This window comes from Athene cunicularia (genome assembly GCF_003259725.1).
Source record: "Athene cunicularia isolate RWA chromosome 3 unlocalized genomic scaffold, athCun1 chr3_part1, whole genome shotgun sequence".
Lineage (NCBI taxonomy): Eukaryota > Metazoa > Chordata > Aves > Strigiformes > Strigidae > Athene > Athene cunicularia.
Genome location: NW_020799097.1, coordinates 100,170,653 through 100,187,705, shown reverse-complemented (window position 1 = coordinate 100,187,705; position 17,053 = coordinate 100,170,653).

Here is a 17,053-nt window from a genome sequence, read left to right as displayed (position 1 = left end):
GAGCAACTCCTGTCACAAAACACCCATCTAATGAAAATTGCACATACAGTGCTGTCCCTCAAGGTTTAAAACTCTCACTCACCATACAGGAAAGGCCTCCAAATCAAGTCTATGTATAGAACAGATGTAAAGGGAGCAATGGGCTGGTGGAAATAGTACTGCTGGTGAGGTAGCAACTCTGATACTGGGCTACCAGTCCAATTGTTCCTGGGATTAACACCGCAACTGGGTTTAGATCTGGTAAAGGAGTCTCGAAACTCAATTTATACATAAATGACTACTTAAACCTGTTACTTCTTCTTTCCTGATGCATGTGGCTTTTCTAGGTTGTCTGCTTTTTCCACAATGACTTCTAGGCACTGTTTGGGCAGGGGTTGTCCCCTCGCAGCATAGCACTGAGCACATGGGTACGTATCCTCCAGGCAGGGTTGCTGGATGATTCCGAATCTGGTACTGGGGAAAAACACCCACCATGAGAGAGTTTGTAGTGCTTCACTAAATGAGTAATAGATACAAAGTCTCCAGGACTTTGGAATCACATGGACTCTGACTTCGAGCAACGTTATATAGTGTTTAGGTAAAAGGTTAAAACTATACTTACTCTAAAATAAACCTATATGGTAACATGAGGGCAGAAAATCAGACAGAATTAGCACTGCTTCCTTCTTTAATAAGAGTCAAGCTGAGATGAAGAAGGAGAGTTTATAAACATTTTCTTTTTAGGTTTTTTCCTTTTCCACTTTGCATGACTTCTTGTTAGAAGGCTGGAAACATACTTCTGTTAACTTTTGGTTATTAAAATCCAAAGAGCAGTCCTGGAACGAAATTGAGGTCTGAGAACACAGCAGGGTAATGGGAAACTTAATAAATATCCTGTTGTTATAACATCTGTCATTTTAGCATTAACAAGCTCATGACTTTAGCTGTTGTATGATCACAGCTCCACACTGAAGATTAAGGAAAAGGCTGTTAGACCTTTCAAGTAAAAGCTTTCTGCACAGCAGGATGCTTTAACCTCTTGTATCCTGAAGCTATGTAGCTAAAGCAGCATGCAAGTGATATTGAGACAGACTCCTGTGCAGGTCAATTAGGAGGGATACAGAAGCAGTTAGGTTCAAGGATTTTTCTCATTTTGCTCTCTTTGATGTCCAGAAGAGCCAGGAAAAAAAACAAACCAAACCAACCAAATGTGGGTTGGGTTTTGGGGGGTGTAGTTTGTTTGGGTTTTTGTTTGTATGGCTTTGGTTTTTTTAAAAAAAAAATTGATTTGGCCATACTTTGGTTCTCTTGAAGGCTGTAGAGAGGAGATTTATTAAGAGGCTGTCTTTCTAAAAGAATAAGCACCAATGGAGCAAAACTATGATAGATGTCCATTGCTTTTAAGGCAGTAAATGTATATGAACCACAAATAGAGTGGTATTTTGGTTCATTTAAAATAGGTCTATGTAAGGATCAGAACAACTGTACAAATACTGAACTCCATACATCGTCTCTTGCCACCTGTTTCTGAGATTTCTTTAGACTGTTGACTCATATTTTTCTTTTCTGGAAGCTAAGAAAAATGCCTGCCATGCTGAAAATGCTTCTGGTTTGGTTTTAATCTTGGATGAAGATCATCCAAAACAGTTCCATGGTGATAATGTTTCTGACTTCTTTATTTTTTGCTTTTATGTGTCAGGTGGTGAAATGAGAGCCCTCCATGAAGAGTATGCAGCCAGTGCTGCAAGATACATCAAACATCTCCCACCAGTACATGGCTTCTTACGCAGGGAGGAGCAGAGGGGTGAGAGAAAGAGATTGCCTTGGTGCTCAGGAGAAGTCCGTAGTACATCGGGTGCAAGCAAGTGCTGTAGTTTTAGAAGGAACCTATAGCTATCTTGTCCCAGAGCACTCCCTTGTCCTCCTTCATTGTCCTCCCTCAGGGCAAGGAAGCACCACATCAAGCTCACAGCTGCCTCCAGGACTGATGTGTCCGCCTACAGAGGTATTGGTGGACCACATTTCTCATAGGATGCAAAGACAAACTACCATGTTCGCATGCTGCTTAGATGCTTCTGAAAAGCCAGAGGCATCAGTTTGCACTCCCAAGTGATTCCAAGCCCCTGTGTGCATCCCAAGTGATTTTTCATAGAATTTAGGCTCCTCAGGTGTGTTTGGCATGTTAAGGCCTCTTAAAGAATGTTTGTTTGCTTTAAACAGGATTGAGATTGTCTTGGAAATGCTACTATTCTGTTTGGGGGAAAAAAAAATCTTCCAAAGGAGTAAAGCCAGATGTACAGAAGAGATGCTATCTTGTGTGGCATGACTGGAAAGCACAGATGTGGTCTGGGGCACTGGAGCACACAAAGCCCTTGCTCAGGCCATTAATAAGCCACTGGACTACTTTGTGTGCTTTCCATTGCTTTTAATGACATTAAAGTAAGAGCAGGAATCTACATCCTCCCCCCAAATTTTGAAAACACCAGAACAACTACTTCAGTAGCTGGTAGTGGTTTCACTGCAGTGACAGACTTGGGATGATGACTTTTTTTTTAAAATGCTTTAACTTCCTGAAATAGTTAAAAAACCCCACCTGATTCATTTTGAAATGCTTTTCCCTTTTGTAAGTGAAATTATAAGTTCAAATTCTCACATTGCTTTGAGTAGAACAAAACATTTGGACCCCAGTAGCTTTTGCTAAAGACTTTCAGAGCTGCTAACATCTAGAAAATCAGTTATTTCCACGGGGCTAATTAGAACCCGTCGAAGAATGAGAGAAATGAATCCCAACAATGGCAGTTCAACGGTAGCACTAGGATCTTGCAATTAAACTGTGCTGTTGGATTATGCATATTAGCACATGAATTGCTCTTTAAATTACAAATGTTGAACCAAATCATTATCTAAGGCTTCTGGGAAGAGATAATCAGTAAGGCTAGGCTGGCAATGCTTTTCTTTTACAAAATACAAATAGAAGTACAGCTTACTGAAAACACAACAAATCGTTCCCTGTGACTGAATTGCCAGGTTAAGCCATGCTTCTTCTTTTTGAAATATGGGTGGCACCTTATGCCATTTTGCCCTTTAAACCCAGGCAAAAATTAGAATAAGCAAAACCTTGAAGAACGCCTACCAGATTTCCAGAGACTGGCTGCAAAATCCTACGGAGGTGCTAATTTACATCCTTCTCTCTCCAGCAAAGAGGGTGCTGGGAAGATCAGAGGCTGGCTGTGTGGTGGTGAGCACGGCTGCACGGGGACGTTGTTCTCCATTCGATGCCAACACGGGTGAGCGCAGCCTTGCTGCCGTGCCTGGGCTTGCGGGAGGCCGCTGCAGGCCTCGTGCGCGGCTGCCGTCAGCATGCACCACTGCAGGCCTCGCGCACCGCCACCGTCTCTGGGCACAGCCACAGTCCTCGCGCCGGGCTGCCATCGCCACGCGCAGCCGCAGTCCTCGCGCGTGGCCACAATCCTTGCGGGTGCCTGCAATCACCTTGCACGGCCGCGGTCCTCGTGTGCCGCTGAGATACTCGTGCGCGGCTCTGCTGGGCTGGCCCTGGGCGGCTGCAAGGGGATTGATTACAGGGGCTCGGCCGCCGGTGCTGAGGGCAGCCCCGTGCTTATCTCGCAGAGCAGCCCGGCACCACCCTGCCTCTCCCGGGCGCAGCCTGGGGACCGCTGCGCTCGGGCTTGAGCAGGCTCTGGCCAGCAGCGGTGTGACACCTTGCTGGCCTCCATGGACAGCAGCAATTGTCCGAGCCCTCCACCACTGCTCACTCGCCCAGGAAGTTTTAGCCCAGACTCCTGCTCTGTGCCAGTGACCACCCCGGGCATCGCCTGCAGGATCAGTCCCGCTTTCTCCCACTGGTGGGTCCTTGTCCAGAGCTGCCCCACAACCACCCCAGCACACACCAGCCCCCCGGTGCCGCTCCTCCTGAGCGCAGCCTGCGGCGGAAACCAGCACAAGGGGGTTTGTGGCAAATGGGGTGACAACGAGGTTTGCCGCAGGGCTGCTGCACAACCCCAGTGATGTGAACAATTGCCCTCATGCTATAAATTGCAGTTTGCCAAAACGAAACCACTCTGGCCGCACGCACCCGACCGCAGCGTCCAAGCTGTGCTGGAATCGCTGCCACCACAAGGAAACCGCCATTAGCAGGGAAATGCGTTTTTTACAAGAGCCACAATGAGCCATTAGCTTTTAACCAGGTTTTAGGGGTGGGAAACAGCTTTCCTGTTGGGCAAACCTTAAGAAGGAAATAACTGGCTCCAAACATCCAGGGGCGGTGGGGAGTTCAGAGCAGAGTTAGTTCTGAACTCCGCAGCTTGAGCTCCTTGGTACAATGCAGTCGGCTCCCGCGCGTGGACGAGCCGGTGGTGGAGCTGCAGGGAGCTGCCCTTATTTATTTGTTCCTACTGCACAGGCTGAGACAAGGGCCCTGTTTTATGTTCCTCTGCAGGAAGGTGATAAAAGTGCCTGGGAGCTGCTGAAAACCTTTTGCCAATAAATTCAAAGGGAAAGGCCATTTCTCGTGCCATGGAAGCTTGCGAGAGCTGAGGGATGCTGGAAGGCAGAGAAGACCGAAACGGTGCATTGCATGGCAGCGTGGCAGGAGGCACCGGAGCAATTTTTCTGGTTCGTTTCGTTGCTTGTTTGTTTTTTTTCCCCTCAATGATTTTTACTCTGCCTGTGGCGAGGCAATCAATATCTCTTTGCCACCAATAAATATTCTGGACTTTTAAATAATGATGTATACCAGGGTGAAACAAATTAAGTGCACAATCACTGCCCTCTTGTACTCAAAGTAATTCTGTGAGTCTAAATGAAAAATCATAGACAGACTCCTGAACCGGGCTCTTCAGTGACAGCAGATCTGAATGGGGCAAAAACCATCAGGTCTGGCTTCAGCCATCAACTCTGTCGCTGATGCTTCTTCTTTCATTGAAATGAGCTGAAATTCAGGCACGCTGTGTGAGCAGCTCCACAGGCTCAATCCATCGGGGAGATGCACGCGGCTGAGCATCAGCCTGCCTGGAGCACCACAGTGCCCTTGTTTCCTTTGGCAGGAGTCTGCAGAGCTGGACATGAGTTCAACGGGCTGGCATGCCAAGCATAGCCCAGGCTGAGCGGCACCAGCCCAAACACCTGCCCTCCCCCAGGGTACCACATCCGCAGGGGTTTCAGATTTGACCTGTGCAGTGGTGGTCAGGAGGGATCCCCCGAGGACCTGCTGCTAAAAGCAATCCTTCCCTTTGATACCCATCCCAGGGAGCTGGGTAGGAACCTGTCTGGAGCCCTGAAAAGTCTGCTGTGACTGTGAGAGTAACTGGTCCCATCCCCTTGTGTCCAAGGCAGAGCAGATTGGCTTAATTAAGCACTGGGGAAGCAATCTGATTTGCTTCTTAAGTGGAGTTGGATGATTTGGTGCAAGTAAATTGTTCTAGGATACATTATTCTCTTTGGTTTCCTATGGTGTTTTGCTGAGGTGGTAGAGGGATTGTGTAGAAACTGTTGTTGTGTTTCACCCATGGTGTCACTGCTGCTTGAACCCTGCAGCCAAGAAATTTTATGGGACAGTTAGGAAATATTTGACTCCATTTCCCAACTTCTGCCACAACAAGAGCTGTTGCTTTGCAGTATTAAGACAACTGCAGAAGATGGAGGGCAAAGACACTGGACATCTTTGTCAGGAGCAGATATTTCATAGTGTTGCATTTAGAGTAGGAGATAAACTTAGTAAGAGATAAATCCCCTTGCGTTCTAGCTGGTCCTCAGAGACCAGAGGGGCTAGGTGCGGCTGGACTTATCTCTTAATAGGTATGCCAACTGAGACCGTGACTATAAATCTGACCCAGCCCAAACAGCCCATATACTGTAGGTCTGGTTGCATTCAAGAGAAGCCATCAGATTCATGAATAGTATGGTTTATTTTTCAGGCAACACTTACAGATTGTTTAAGATTGCTTACGATAAATGCACAAACTGCAGATTGGCTATATACCACTATACAAAAAAAAAAAAAAGAAAAAAAAAAAAGTATTGTAATCACGCACACATTGTTCCTGGGTCTAGCTGAGGGAGTCTTACCATAAGGTGTCCCTTCTGGGGGGGCTGTGTGAGAGCACAAACCCGTCGATCTGTCCCTCCATTTTGGTGTTGGATTATCGTCCCTCCAAGTTAGGTACAAACTTGGGGTACTATTTATGGTAGTAGGTATGGTGAGTGGGTGGGACTGTAGTCAAATCATTATTCTATCATTAATACATAATTAGTTTCATGGTGCCAAGGGGCACAGCTGTTTTTTGTGGGGAAACAAAAGAGGCAGGATGGGAAGCAAGGTCGACTTGGTATGATAGGTGCAGCTGGATTGTGTAGGAAGGAAGGGAGGATGAGGCACAGAGTTGGCAGGTTGCTACAAAAAATCATATTTCAAGGGAATCAAGCAGAACAGGAGGTAAGTCTGTCCTTGAAGGGAAAGAATGGGACCGCACGGCCTGCACCCCACCTCGCACTCTTCCTTGGTGCCACATCAAAACACAAATCACTGGACCACCGTCTGGTGCTGTGTTTATTCTGGGCACTCAGTGTCAAGGAAAATGTATGCTTCGCAGACCTCCCACTGTTTTGCTCTTTTGCCTTCCCCATGCTTCTGACACCCAATTTTCCCATACACCTAATTTTCGATACCAAATTTCCTATACCTAACACATAGTAAAACACAGCCAGCCCAGAGCAGGCAGACACCTCATGTCAGTGACCGGCAGCCCCACTCGCTCATCCCCCAGAGCTGTGACCGCCAGGTCCTGGCCTCCTGGGTGGGAGGATGGGGATCCTTGTGGAGGGTCTTCTCTCCCTCCTCCTTCCTCTTCAGGGGGAGGGTGTTGCTGTTTTAATAGTGGCAACAGTGCACTATCTGAGTGTGAATCCTCATTAGCTTGTATGTGCATACCGGCAACACATGATGGGCCTTGATATTTGTCATCAAGAAAACAAAGTCTTCCCAGTTTCAGGTCACCCTGTTCTAGTTTTGAACCAAAGCTTTTCATGTCAACAGCCATTTCATTTCAATAAGCTAATAATAACCCCTGCAAAGCCTGTGTATCAGCAAAAGGTTCTCCACAGCTGTAACTGTCAGCAAAACAGGAGCTAATGCTGCAGAGGGGCAAGCACCAAGGAAGTCTGAGCCCTTGCCTGTGGTAAGTCTTAGGCAGCATTTGCTGAGCCAGGCCCATCATAGGGCTTTGGTTCTGTCCTAGCCTGCCTCCACCATGTTTGCGGTTGAGTTATCCCTTGTGAGAAGAGGGAACAGCATAAGGCCAGGCTCCACAGATAATTACCAAAGTCTTTACTCATCCTTTCTCTCCAAGGAGAAACCTCTGGATACCAGAGGAGGCCAGATAAATGCTTCGTGTCTTCCACTGCAACAAGAACCAGCTCTGAAAAAATCTGCATTGGTGTCTGAAGGGAATTTTTGGAGCAATGGGGATTGGCCTGCTGCTTCTCATAGAAATCAGCAGGAATTTCATCACTTGCTTCTCTGGCCCAACTCTGCTCCTGTGTCTGGCAACCCCTGCTAAAGAAAAGAGGGATTTGCTGTGGAGGGTATTTGCAGTGGGGAGTGGTGGGGAGGGGGCAGGCTGCCTGCTGGGAGGCCCTTTGGACTGAGGTCCCCCTGTAGCCCTGAGGTCTGATGCTCATTTTTCTTCCCCTTGGGTTTTGCCCAAGGGAGCCTGTGGGTTTGCTGCTGGTCAGCGTGCAGTGCATACAGCTTGGGACCTTGGGGCTGGGGATGAACAGGGAAGATAAGCCATCTGTGAGCATAAACGTGCCTCTAGCCTTGCACATCTTGTAGGAAAAAGGAGAAGTCTGAAAAGGAGGACACATCGAGAGGGACTGGGCAGTGCATGCCTTGTTTTTCACCCTCTTTCCATCAATCACCCACTGCTGAGTCCTTTCGGAGACAAGCCACAGAATGAAAGACCTGTCAGGCCCAGTGTAACAAAAATACAGGGATTTATAAACAGATGAACATGGGATACTACTGACCCTGTACAAATAGAAGAGACACCCTGCTTAGAGGCTAAGCACTGAGATCTTTTAATGACCAAAGCACTCCAGGCTTTCTTCCTGCAGCTCCTGTATCTGGGTACCATGATATTCATCCACATGCTGTGAGATCTGAAATGCGTACTCCACAAGCCAGTGTGTTGTTCAGTAAACGGTGGTTTGCCCGATCTTTCAATCCTCCAGCACAGTTTGGAGCATAACACGCACGGGCTGCAGTGAAACCTTCAGGCCGGTGAGGTGGCTGAGCCAGCAGAGGTGTTGCATGGTGCTGCTGAGTAGCACTGCCACAGCAGACCCTGTGAGCAGCCCGTGACTCAGGTCTCTGCTATATTCCCTAATGAAAGGCTGAAGGGTCTGGTGTCTTTGTATTAATCCGCAAGCTCAGCTCTCCACTGTTAGTACCTTCCCAGGGTTTTGTGTATCTTAGCATGTTTAGATAAGTAAACTATATTTTGAGTGCTCTGCTGAGAAGAAACACTGGTAGCAGACTCCTAGGAGGCAGCACCATGGGCTGAGTAAAAACTGCAGGGCTGTTCTGTGTTACACTTGTTGCAGAGGGAAAAACTCAGGACCACTGCACTGTAGCCATACACTGTGCCATGTTTCGAAATGAGCCTGACATGGGTGAAAAGTAAGAGCTAGAATGGCTGAGCAAACAGATCTGCAGCCAAGCAGAGTCTGTTTCCACCGTGTCCTGTGGAGTTTCTGTGAGCTCGGCAGCCCACAGGATGTGTTAATAAGCGAGCTGCAGCGTTCTTGCTAATTTAGCGTACTAACACTCTGCACATCCCTGAGATGCTGTAAAGAATGAGCTGCATCTACTACAGCCAAGGGGAGCCACATCCTTTTGCTTGCTACACTGCTGGTTTTGTGGTACCTTTTATGTTGGGTCCAAGATGGAAAGAAGTACCTGAGCACCAAGGACCACCCCATGACCCCACAGTACTTGTTATGCCATGATCTGAAGTCCTCAAGGCTCTCTCTTTGGTTTGGGTGCTTTTAGGTCAGGTATGTAGCTCTGCCCACAGCCAGTGCACCTACTTCAAGGTCTAACATGCTGTGCTGCCTACTGCTTTTATTTGCACAAGTTTTCAAAAGTATCATAGGGACCAGATTTGATGGATTGCCTGCCTGAAGTAGCTGGATGGTCAGCTGGAGTGTTGGTTTGGGCACACTGATTCCTACTTGTGTCCTAATACTTTAATTGCTGAGTTCAGCCTGCAAACTGTTCTCAGGAACTCACTTCAGTATTCCCTGTTCCTGAAGTGAAATTCCCTTTGTCCATGCATTTCCCACTTTCCTATAGAAAGGAAAATACGATTTTATGTTTGAGTAAGTAGAATGTAAAGCACTATCCAGCAGGTCAGTTTACTGCGGGGCTGCTTTCTGTTGATGGGCAAGAATACACTTCTGTTTGCTTTTCTTAGGTTTCTGTGGTATTCTCTTACCGTGAGAAATGAGCACTGCCAAGAAGAGATGAAGACATGGCTTAGCTACAAAGAGGAAGTGCAAAAGGCTGACAATCCAGAGAAAATATACTGCAAATGCAGAGCTGCTTTTTGGGCTGATTCTTCCAAGCTGTGTGATTGCTAGGGTGCTCAAACGCTTAAAAGTCACCCACACAGATTTCATTACCCTGCAACGCGTGCGCAGGACCTTACGGTATTTCTGGCAAGTCCCTGTCATGTGCCTGCCAGCAGCTGCCTGTGCAAAACATGACGGTCTGATGTGCCACCAGCCTGGGGAGCCCGAAGTATTCCTAAGGCACAAGCCCACAGATACTGAGGAAATGGTCAGGAAGCATCATCCCAGAAAACCATCTTAAAACAGAGCTGGACTCAGAGTTGGCATTGCTCTCCTCTCCCAAAATCGCCAGATGAGTTTGCAGGTGCTGATGGGCTAGCCAGCATCGCCTGGCACATGGTGCAGAGCTAGCATGAGAAGGGGACCTGGCACTGCTGCTGAGCTAACGGCCATGCACCAGGTATCTCCTCTTCTCCTGCTGCCAGAGAGGCGGGTAATTACTGTATCCATTTTAGAAATGAAGACAGTAATGCATGCATAGGCGGAAGGGTAGAGTTTTAAGAATATGTGAGCACCTGAGATGCAAGTGCTTTGGGAAACACCACGTTGAGCCTGATTTGCATCTGTAGACATCTAAATACTTGTACCGCTTTGACCCAGAGGGCCGAGTGCAAGGGTGAAGGGAGCATGAGCAGCAGTGCAGGGTGAGCTCCCACATCCCCTCACTGGGGATCCCTCACTCCTTGTGGCACTTGGGCCAGTTGCTCCCCTACTTTTGGACAATGCTCCAGGGACAAGTGCCCCTCGGTTCCCCCAAATGGCAGTGATGATGGCGTGGGATGGGATGGGATGAGATGGGATGGGATGGGATGGTGTTTCCCTCTTCACCCTGCAAGAGCAGCTCGCATTGGCAGCCTCGCTGATCCACCCAACTCCTCCCCCATACTAGCTTTTCTATTTCAGATAGAAATCTATTTAAAAACTCAACAGATTTATTTTGCTTCAGGAGTAGGAAACCCACTGTTTTTGCCTGCCTGAATATTGCCCCAGCCTAGCTGGATGCTGTGTGTCACCTGCCAGGCGCCATCGATGTTTCTCAGCAGGAGGCAGAGCTGATGCCCCACGCTCACCTCTCCCAGTCCCCGCAGGACTTTGGACACTCCTGTTTATGATGATGACAGGAGTGTTGAAAGCTATCACCCAAGCTGAACTGCAAAAGAGTGAGGGAGATTACCTCAGTGGAAAACCAGATACAATTATCTGTAATAGACTCACTAACTGTGTATGCAATCATTTCCTCCTGAAGACCTTGGTGCACTTGAGAATAAAAACTTCCTGGTTTCTGTGCAGAGAAGAGTGTCATCATGATTTGTCATTGATGAACCATGGCGTTCCTCACCTTCACTTTTCCAGTTTTCAGTACACCTGCACCATCATTTTCTCTAGAAAACCAGCCAGAGTCCAGCTCAGATTTTTTGGGGAGCTTTGAGGGACAATTCTGTTAAAGGTCAAGTACTTTTTCAGCTGGAGCCAAAGGCTTTTCCTTTCTTTCTGAGCCCAGCTGGTGGGTTTCCTAATTTTGTCATGGCTCTGAAACCAACCTGTAGGCATCTGCTCAACTGTTTCTGTTGGAGCATGGTCCTGCCATTTTCCCAGAGGGAATCTAGATGGACAGCTGGATCTGGCTCTTTCTTAGCAGTGCCCTTTCCCTGTGCTTTCCCACCTTCTTTTTCCATATGAACAAAGAAACAAAGGTCTTTGCTCCCAGTGCTGGGACTTAGATTTATCTTCATGTGACAGGAAATATAAGGTTGCAAAATGTTGAGGCTTTTTTCCAAAGTCTTTACCATAATGGTGATAAGAATATTCTAACTGGCTTCCCTGTGTTGCGTGACCTTAGCATGATACTTGAAAAAGTGTATCCTGTCACCCATGGCCACTTGCACCAGTCAGCTTTTCAAGGTCCAAAACACAAGCTCTTTTCCCACAAGTAATACTAAGATGCTTCAAAAAAAAACCAAAAAAACCCCAAACGAACCAGAAAGAAAACTGGAGGGAAAAAAATAATTCCATTTTCCTCTTCAGAAAAAAAAAAAAAAAAGTATGAAAACAAATGCATGAGCAATGTGATGGAAAAAAACAACCTTTGTGTGGGATAGGCTTCTGCAGCTGAAGTGCCAAATTTTGTATCAGCCTGAACTACTGCCAATGACCTCTTAACCAAAACTATTTGGTTATTTCCATGGCTGACTCCAGGTTTTTTTTTACAGACACACCCCCTGAAACTGGCAGGGGACTAACAGCAGGAGGATGCAGGCTTGGGGAAGAGGCATGACTGCCATGGTAGCAGTGCCATAGGTGTATGAGAAATACTGTGAAGGAGAAGCAAGAGCAAGTGGCACTGCCGCAAATGCCTGATCACACGAGACTGGTAATGTGGGAGCCTCGCACCAGCACAGGGGTGTGAAATAAAAGAACTCCCTGGTGAAACTGGAAATTGTCAAGGAGGCTGACATTCAGCTGGGTGTTGGGATCAATGCGGGAGCTGTTGAGAAATGTGTGCTGCAATCTCTGACACTTCATCCCTTATCAGGTTTGAGGCAGTGTCTTTTGTGGCATAGTTCTGTGGTGAGGCAAGGTGGTTTTGGTGATAATGTGTTTTATTCTAGTGACCTCTTTTTTTCTGAATGTCTTGTCTCGGACCTTTTGCTACTGCTAATACGTGTGCTGAGGAACAATGCTGCAATGCTAGGAAGATGCCAATTAGAAAACCAGTAACGTCATTTCACACCACTTTCCCAAGCTCTTTACCTAGGCTTCTCCAAACTTTGAAAACAAATTACAATTACGTTTAAATACTTACTCCCCAGGGCACTGGCCCTTTGGAAGGCTACCTGTCCTGCAGGAGCCAGTGTCTCTGCTGCAGGAGCTCAGTGACACTTCAGGAGGGTCCAGCAGAGCTAACATTTACCTCTCCATTCACAGTGGCTGGTATACAGAGGTGGCTGGGGAGGATGAACAGTGCCCTGGGGAGGCCCAGCCAGCCTTGGCTCAGAGTGACCCTCACATCTCCCAAGTCCCAGCTGCAGGCCAGAGGCCACGATGGGACTGGAACTGGCATGGTGAACTGTTGGGAAAGGATGCCCTAGCCACAGAGAAGGGTGCACCAGGTATACAACTCTTCCTGGAGGCTTCTGGCACTGGCCCCTTGCTGTCTTAATGCCTTATTTCATGTCACTGGTAAAGCTCCTGCACTGAGAGTAGAGGATGCATCACTGCTGGTCTTTCTCTCTCAGCAGCCCCTCCTTTCTTGTAACTATTCTTGTCCTTGGGAAGCTTTTTCCCCCCCAATATCTAGCTGTATTTCCCTCTTGTCTTTCACATCCATCATTGCTACTTATTATTCTTTTTTGCTTTGTCTCGTTTGGAGCATCTCTGCACAGAGGGGCAGAGCTAGCATCCTCCCTCTTCCTTGCCTAGGGCATGGCTCACATCATACTTTTGCTTCAGTTCCTGAATGAGTTTACTGTCAGTCAATAGCACAACTGCATGAAAACCCACACCCCAAGAGCAGTCATGTACAGCTCAGTATTGAACTGTCATAAATTTACTTGCTTTCAGAGTTTTCATTAAGAAGTTGACAACAGAGCAGTGAATACACTGCTTGTGGGTGCTCAGGGTCAGAAGATGTTGTAACCCCCTTCTCAGGAGGAAAGGTAAGCACAGGCTGAAACACCCAAGCTGCAATCAGTGCCAGAACATCACTTCAGGAAGCATCATGCCTCTTCAGCGGGTGTTGGCTATCTAAGGCACCTCAAACACTTTGCCAGAGTAATTAGTAGTGATCTGATTCAGACATCGCTATGTACACGTCTGTCTACAATGGTGACATATTTCATCATACATCTGCAGTCAACAGCAATTTTGAGGTGGATACACTCCCTAGCCCACAGTAATTGCTGCCTCATTCTTGTTGTCACCCTGTGCAGCAGTGTTCGTCCCAACCATCAGTCCTTTGGGTTCCTGCTCAAGGCAAAGCTTGGGTGCTCACTGTGAGCACTGGTCTCTGTGGCCAAGCACTCCAAAAACTGAGATTGTCTTTCATTTGTCTGCTTGGTATCTGCCAGAAGTCCTTGCTGTTTGCAAAGAGACAATCACTGTGCACGTGTCCTTGCTGTGTCTCCATGTTGCTCTGGGCATCCTAGGCTTGTCACAGGCAATGACTAGGAAGTGAAGGACGAAGCTGGAGGGAGATGTGTTTAGTTTAGCTGGGACAAGTCAGGCATTGCCTCTACCAAAGGAAAGAGCAGGTTTTGATCCTGTTGTGTTTTCACTTGTTCTGAAGGGGGAAAAAAAGGGGTACTTTGTTAGATGCAACACGGACATTTCGCTCTCAGCTCCAGCGGCTAGGTAAACACTTCCCAGTCAAACCCTTACATCTACTATAAGAGACCTGGAAAATAGGAGATATAGTGTTGCTTTTTCACAAAAAAAAAAAAAAAAAAAAAAAAAAAAAAAAAAAAAAAATGACTACCCTGTAAAATGCCGCCCATTGGGCTGTGGCATAGGTGTAGCAACAGTTTGTCAGGTCCAGACACTGCCTCTTGCTCTGAGCAGCCAGGCTGAGGTCATGTCTATGTTAATTTTGTTTTATTAATTTGTTTTTTAAATCTTTGCTTTCACAAAAGGCTTGTAATAAGCAATGGAAGGAGGGGAAAAATTAACCACTGAGTTCTGCAGCTCCTTTCTTGCTGTCTGCAGGAGCCTTTTGGAAGCCAGGAAGCGGCCACCAGGGATATGGGTGCCCCTCACCCCTTTGCGGTGCCAGTCGGGGACCATCCATGGGCCTCCTGAGGCCCACAGGAGCGTGTAGGTGGAGAGCACCCATGGGTGGATCGGTGGCCTGGGGCTACCAGCTGTGGAAACAAAGGGTGGTGAAGCTGGTGGGGAGACCACAGCTTTCGGCTCTTCCCTCACCAGGGGGGTGAAAGTCAAACACCTTGGTGGGGAAGCACAAAAAGGTAGTGGGGGAAAGGAAAGCGTGAAAGGCAAAAAGGCTTATGCGTCCCTTGGGGGAGAGAAAGGTGGGAAACGCAGAGCAAGGAGACCTGGGGAGGAGACACTGGCACAAGGCGGAGGAGAAGGGTGGAAGCCCTCCTTTCCCAGAAGGGAGCTATGGAGACACAAGCACTATGGAGCCAGCAGTCAGGGCAGGGCAAGGGGTGTGGGTGCAAGGGAGGGAGATACAGACTGGCGGTACCTGTTCTGTGCTACTTCACTTGTGACTGCTCGTGCCACTCTTCAGGCCTGCCTTTGTGCTTCATGTTTTTAATCAGCCCCCAAGATCTCAATGTAAACTTGCTTGTCTTACTCTGGCTAGGGCCAGCCCTGCTGTTTCTGTGCCCTCTGTGCCAGCCATGTTCCATCTCCTTCTTGAGAAAGCTCACTTCTCTCTGCTGACCCACGATGGCCAACCACAGCAGAAGCGCCCGCCGGCTCTATCCAGGCTGCCTTTCCCCACCTCAACCCCCTTGGATGAAATGTGGGCACCTGCAGACAGTGGTGTGATTTAGATCAACCTCCAATATCATCACATTTCCAGGATGACTGTGGCTTTCAAGCAGCTTCTAGGAGGTGGGCAAACATGTCCAATGTGTCCTGCAGAGCTTCCTGAGCTTTGGACAGGTGAACAGTTTGCTAGAAAGTGGAATACAGTTCTGCCCTCAGTGGTGCCTTGGGTTGGTAATCTCTTCTAGACTTGAAGCTTTGAGTTATGTCATCAAGGTGAAAAATTACATGCATGTTTGTGGTATATGTATCCAAAGGGAACTGGGATATCAGAAAGAAGGACTAGATGCCCTTGTCTTTCAGAAGGGAGGTGGCATTTGATGAAGGCCCAGTCAATCTCCTTTGAAACAATAGTAGTTTATGGGGCAAGTATGGGATTTGTGTTATTTTGGTGTTCCATCTCTGTTGCATGTTCTCAGCAGGGGCTGTGCTTGCCTGTAGTGGTGGTAGATCAGATTTGTTCATATACCTCCTGTCTTGTGTTTCAGTTGCTTTGGCAACACTCTAACTCCTGGTCATGGCAGGATACCACTGTGGATGGGACATGCAGAGATCATCGCAAGGAATTTCCTAGGCATAATGTCTCTCAGAACAGAGGATGGGAGTGTCTGGGCACTTGGAAAAGGCAGTTGGTGGGAAAATGGTGATGTCCCTTGTGTGAGCCATGAAGGCTTCTGGCTCTGTCCCATCCCCAGGAGCCATATTGGGGATGACAAGCTGGGGTTCCTGGCCACCGCTTGGCCAAGGCCTTACCTTTTCACATCATGGAATGTCACTTGTGGGCAAGACCAGAGCGGGTGACCAGCTGATGGTCTCCTGCAGCCCTGTGGGCACCCAGCCCTGCACAGAGACTGGTGCCAACAGACAGCTGAGACACCCGCTCGCCAGGCAGGAGGTACTGACCTGCCACAATGTCCTGAGCTGTAGCTTTCTTCAACAAAATCACGGGAAATCACTTTTCTCTGCCAAATATGGCCTCATGAACCCAGGCAGCTGTGATGCTGATACATGTCTGCCCAGGCCCCAGACTGCCTGGCTGTCAGGATGACTGCCACGGGGGTGATAACCCACCTTGTCTCTCGAGGGTCGCTCTGATTACAGCCAAAGAAAAGATGTTTTTTTCTGCTCCATTGGTCTCCCAGCCCAACATTTGTATGTGACAGGTTACCTGCTCGGTACTCTCATATGACTCATGACCACAAAAAAAGCCAAAAAAACTCATGGGGAAGCTAGCCTACAAAGTGTTACTTGCTTGCTGTTATTTGTCCAGGACTGGTGACTGCTGCTGAAGGCCTTCTACTGTATAATTACAGCCCAGCCTTAGCAGATCTGCCAGTCCGTACGGCGCTGCTGAATGGTGTGTGTGCCTATTGCTTCCATGAACATGGCTCCAGAGGATAATTATGTCCACAGGAGGAGGACAGGATAGAAACCTGATCGGGAGGATAAGGAGAACCTGCTCCATGCCACCATGGGATTACATGCGAGAGTCTGGTATTGTCTGAAGAGAGAACAGTCAAGATACCATTGGCTACTCCTGTTATTACACCCCAGAATTCATCAAGGACTGAAGACAAAGAGCTGGTTAATTATTTATGACATACGCATAAAAGGGGAAAGCAGGAACACGCAAAGGACTATTTCATTATTTTTCAGCTTAGCAAGGCTGCTTCATTCATATTAACTAGCTCTATTTCTTTTAAGTCTGATTTTGAAATTTGCCAACAAACTCTTCCCCTCTGGCATCGGTCAGGCCAGTGGTAAACTCAGATTTCTGCTCTGCTTGTTTAATTGGTGCCTCCAAACCTGGGGTTTATTTTGCCTACCTGCTTCAGCTTGTCTCAAGCCTTAATTGTGAGGTCTCTGAGAGAGGGCTTGTTATGTATAATTGGCTAACGTTTTTCAAATGTCACAT